This window comes from Rosa chinensis, chromosome 6 (genome assembly GCF_002994745.2).
Source record: "Rosa chinensis cultivar Old Blush chromosome 6, RchiOBHm-V2, whole genome shotgun sequence".
Classification (NCBI taxonomy): Eukaryota; Viridiplantae; Streptophyta; class Magnoliopsida; order Rosales; family Rosaceae; genus Rosa; species Rosa chinensis.
The window spans coordinates 27,805,497-27,811,606 of NC_037093.1; positions in this window are offsets into that span (position 1 = coordinate 27,805,497).

The window sequence follows — 6,110 nt, forward strand, 5'->3', positions numbered from 1 at the left end:
CTCTTGACGTAAGAAACATGTTTCTTTATATAATGGAACACCAAGAGCTCTCCTAATTCGTTCCTACTTGAGTTCTCCTAAGTTGTGTTGATTCGGGATTTCCTTCTAATTTTCTGATTGGTTGACACATCCCTTGACCAATAAAATAATTTCACATCATCAAAGTAACGTCACAAGTCCAAATCCGTGTCCTCTTTGCCTTTGTTGAAGAGTTGACGTCAAGAACCCTCTAGATCCTGATGCGGCTGAAATAGCCTCACAATTTAACCCTGCAAAATGTAGTTGTCAGTATAGGATAAGCATGTATTGTTCAGTTCGGGGATTGTAGGATACACCTACACAAAAAGGTCAATTAACAAATAAAAGAATAAAATTGGGGGTTTTGAAATTTGGTTTCTAATCTACTTAAAATAAAAACAAAATAAATAAAATTATCTACAATGATCGACTTTCGTAACCTAGACCACTACCACTCGGAAATTACTAAGTGTAAAAACAGAAAATTTATTTCAACATGCTACAAAAACGTGCCCATCTTAAATGCTAGATAAGAGCTCAAATGAAAAGCTGTCACGGTCCAATCCATTTATCTGATCCGTTCTTCGAATCAACTCACACGTGCAAATTAACCATTACACATAGCAATTAACACGTAATTTCCAGAATCGTTTAATTATTAAAACATGATTTTTACCACTCTTTAAAACTAATTACTACTTGTTTAACTTAGCGTCTTAACAAATAATAATTACTCTTGGCAAATTAAGCAAACACACAAGAATACTCAGGGTGATTCTAGCATGCAAACTTATTAACCTAACTCTGAAAATTATTTAAACACGTAAAAGGGCATAAGATTGTAACATGCTTCATCAAAGAATTCTCGAAATTAACTCAATAATAAACTGAAAATCTCAAAAATATTAATAAAAATATTCTGAAAATTTCATATCTCCAATTACACAACTCACAAATCCAAACACACAAAACCGAAACAAAAATTGTAAGTAGAGTCATAGTTACACTTTGAAGCTTTCCTCAACGGCTTAGCAACAAGGTGATGAACTCGTCTCTGCTATAGTGGTGGAGCGTATTTGACTTAGCGCCTAAGAACTTCGTAGATTGATGGAAGGATGGTGGTCACGATCTTGTAGGTGATGGAGGTTTGAGGAGTGAATTGGGTAGAGTTTCAAATTAGTTTTTAGGCCAGGAAGTGATACTTTTGGTGTTGAGAATGGCTACTATTTATAGAGGGATCCTCCTCTCTTGTGATGCAATCATGGCCATTCATCTAGAGGTGATTTCTCCTCCAAATTTCCTTGATTTTCTCTTGACAAAGTCATGAAATTTCTGATATCTTTTCCCTTGATATATTCCCTGGATATCTCTGGAGTTAATTATGCAATGCTCCTTCTTTTCCTTAAATAGTGACCAGATACATCCCTTATTCCTCTCCTTTGAATTGCACTAATTTCTTCTTCCAATTGTGCACACAATGAACTCCTATAATCAAGAAAATTAGAAATTAATTAGAGTTTATAATCAATAGAAAATAAGATAATTAGGAATAAATATTGACTATAAACTCCCCTTTTTATCTCCATGAAATAAGAAGAATTTTATGTAATTGAAAACTCCTTGAATTCCTCCTGATTTATGTGCTTCATCTTATCCTTCATGTTTCCTTGATTTCATCACTCAAGAGTTTTCAATGGGATGGACTCTCTTTAAAACAAGAAAATCAAAAATAGGAAAGTTCAAATGAAAAAAGTTCCCTAAAACAAAATAGGAAATATTTCCTAAAATGAAAGAGGAAAGTTTCTAAAATGACTTGTCCTTAATTTACGCTCATTTCTGCTCTTTTTCTCCATTTCCAACCTTAAAGTACCTAAAAACAAAAACTATGTTATAATTAGTAATTTTAAGAGAATAACTTAGCTAAATGAGGCAAAATACATATTAAAAAGTCACACTTTGTGCTCTTTTCAGATCCTTCATGAAGTTCACGGAAAAATCCAATCCAATACCAACTAGAAATCCAAACTCCACATTGCTTTGAAATCCGAATTCCTTGTGTATTCCTCTAAGTATGCATGGCACATGATCCTTCACAAGGCTTCTAGACACTTCTTGAGTCTTCCATATTGTTTCCTCGCTTCCACATGACTCCTAGTGCAAGTAGAACTCCATATGCAATCAGGTTTCCTAGTTGAATACTGACGTGCACAAAATTAGTGCATCAATTTAAAACCTTATGAATGTAGTAAGAATAAGTATGGATCATTCTCAACTGGGGATTAGGGCCTAATTAATTCCTGAAAAATAAAACGTTAGTAAAACAAATAAAAGAATATTTATACATATTATTTAAGAAAAATACAAGAGAGGGATTTAAGATTTATTTAATCTAACAACTAAGTAAATATACACATGTGACACATCAAAACTAGAATCAAGATAGAAATATATGAATGGAACAAATTTAGATGTAATTAACTACTACTAACACGTTGGCAAGGGTTCAAACATCAAATCACAAATCAAAATGTGTTTAAGCATAGAATCGATCAAGAACAAAGATGAACGTATACGAAGTTCTTTTTACTTCCCTTAATTAAATTAACTAGATGAACGCACCATAGTTAACCCTATTAATCATGCAATCACTAGTGGTAGCTAATCACTAATAAAAACACTTTCAATGCATTAAGAATCATGGAAGTTTGATCAATTCAAGTCAAGAACACAAGTTAGAATGCTAATCAAGCCTGCAAGACTCATTGTTAATTTACCTAAGTAATTTTAGGTTTTCTACCAAAATAATTAAAGCCTAGAACGCTAGTACCTTAATATGGATTCAATTACATGTTCATCAACCTAAGTATGTGTAACGCCCCAAACTGCACCTCACCAGTTTAAGCACGTCACAGTGCCGCGAATCTCTAAAACATAAACCGAACGCTCGATTTACATTCTAAAGACCGCTAGGCATTTTATTTGAAAAACTTTTTGTAGAAACACAGCGGAAGCTACAGTATGCATCCAAAGATCAATTAACACATAAAAATTGGGATTGAAGCTCGAAATTAACAATCATGCAAGAACATATAGAAATCGCAATTTTTCAACTTGAAAACCTAAAACCTAAATCATGCTTCATAGTATTTGGAAATCACATATCTAAAATAAATACTTCATCATCCATAGAAATCGCAAATCATCAATCCAAGAAAGAAAACCAAAATCGAAATTCATAAAAACCTGAAATAGGTTTACATAGTTCAAAACACAGAAAATAGGGTTTCATAGTTACACTTTTTGATCTTCAAGGATGCAAGAAGCTTCAAAAGGTGGTGGAATGGATTAGAGCTATGGCAAGGATGCTTGAATGGATGAATGGATGCTCCACGCCCTTGAACTTTGAATTTCTTGAAATTGCTGTAACTTGGAAGAGAAGGGGAAGTGTTTGTGGCTTTTGATTCTGAATTTTGTGGTGTGTAGAAGAGCTTCACAAACCTTCTTTATATAGTGAACGGAAAGGGCTACGGTTCCCTTGAATTTCTCTTGAATTACATCACTTTGGCCAATAAGAAAATTGTAGAGCAAGTAACCTTCTTTTGCCGAATTCTTCCATGTATTTAGACCATATTTCGGCCTCCTTGTATGTAGAGTCATAATTCAATACTTATTCCTCTATTTTCTCTCCAAAAATTCTCAAGAAAATCCAAAATAATCCTAGTATATCTTTTCCCAAAAATCCTTGATATTCCTTTTAATTATCATGAAAAAAAGTAATTAGAATGGGCCAATGACTCCTCCAAGATGTCAAGAATGATCTAGAGCATCATGTGCAAGTCACATGCTTCAATCTTTGGGCCAAACTTTCCCAAAATGGGCCAATTCGAAATCCATATTATATTGCCGAAATTCCTCTTCAATATTCTAGAACAATCTTGAACTATCTTGAGTCATCTTCAAGACACAGCATCTCCTAGTCTCACCAGGTCTCCTAGCAGCATCAGGACTCCTAGCGTCAACAGGTTTCCTAATCTAACTGGGACTCTATCATTTCTTATTTCCAAACACCATTTTTCCGAGCTCACTCCTAGTTGCATTAGGATTCCTATTTCAACTGGGATTCCTTTTCCTGATAGAATTAGGAAAGCTTCATTTCTCCATTTCTGCGCCACATTTCCTCTTTGCCTTCATTTTAGACTCAAAACTACCTAAAAACACAAAACTAAGTTAGAAATGATAATGTTAAGGAGATAAATAAGTAAAATGTAGAGAGAAATGCACAAAAAACATAGGAAATATTGGTTCGATCAAATACAAACTTTTTCCCGAGATGCTTCTATACTCTTCGGGAACCTTCTTGAGTAATCCTTATCCAATAGGGACTCCTTGCCACACTAGGTTTTCTTATCTGAGTAGAATTGGGTTTCCTTGGCCAAGTAGAACTCCTAGTCCAAGTCAGCTTCAAACTCCTACTCCAACTGGGATTCCTTTTCCTAGTCAAACTTGGAGAACTTCCATTTCTTCCTTTTCCTTCATTTTCACGACACTTGTGCTTTCCTTAGTCATTTTTGGACTTTGAGACTCCATTTTACTTGTAAAACACTAACTAAGTTAAATTGATCAAGTTAAAGGAAATAACTTAGCAAAATATAGGGAGTTAAACATTATAAACGTCGCATTTTATGCTCTTATCACCTGCCGTTCCTGGTGTCCTGCTTTGGTCTATTGGGTTGAGATTATTACGGACTTGTAAATATGATTTTGGTAGATTTTGGAGAAGTTTTGTTATCGATCGGTGAAACGCTTAAAGCAAGCGTATAATTTAACCCTGAAAATGTCATCGTTAGTATACGGTAAATAGGGATCGTTCTAACCGGGGATTGAGGGTACGTACACCTGTCATTGTAAAACAAATAAAGAATTAATAAAATTATAAAGTATAATATATACAAATAACTAAATAAAAGGGGGTTTTAACATTAGGGTTTTGAAAATTAAAATAAATAAAAGAAATAAAATATAAAAACACATATACAAGGGTGGAACGCAATTAGGAACAATGATCAAATCCACAATCATATGAATGAAATCCAATCACAATTCCTATAGTTGAAATTCTATGTCATGAGAAAGAAGTTGACTATGTGAAACGTTAGAAAGCAAACGATTTCCCATTTTTTACTTTCCTTGAATAATTAATCTAAGTGAAAGCACCTAAATCAATCCTATTGAACATGCAATCATAGTCTAGAAAGCTAGCTAATCAATAACACATTCAACGTATTAAGAACAAAGAAGTGATGTCAACCAAAGTGCACAACCTAGTTATGAATAAGTTCACCTATTTGCAATCCTCCTTAATTGATTTCGACTTTTGTCCAAAGCCTTCACTACTTAAATTAGCTCCAATTACATGCATACATCCTAAGTTGGCCACCAAAGAACACAAACATGCAAAAGTTTTCTGTAATCCAAAATCAATCAAGCAATCTCACATAAGCAACATATAAATCAACATATAAAAATCACAATTTTATTTCAAAATATATAAACGGGCTTTAAACTTTGTCCTTAACGTTATGTTAACTAGAATTCATAACTCTACGAATCAAACAAAGGAAAATAAAAGAAAGTATGAAATACACCGTGAAAGATGGATGACAAGTCTTGAGAAGAAGAACTTGAAAATCCTTGAAAGCAAGCAATCTTCTAGGGACGACACAAGGATGGATGGTGGCTAGGATCTTGATGTATTGCATGACTTCTTCTCCTCCTTGGTTGAGACGCAGAGCTTCTGAAAACTAGAGAATGAAGAGAATTTTTCTAATGTTTATTTTCTAATGGAGAGAGGTGTGTTGATATATAAAACGTCTAGAGAGGAGGCTATATATAGGGGAAGGCAAGGCTTCATGAATTTAATTTCCAAAGAATTTTCTGGTTGCACCACACAGCTTCGACCAATCACATAGCGTCACGTCAGCTTTGTTGTGTCATCCAACCAATTAAAAAGCTCCAAAATCAATCCATAATATTTTGTTGCTGATTTTCCCATGATTTAATCTGATTTTATTCACAATTTTCGGCCAAATATC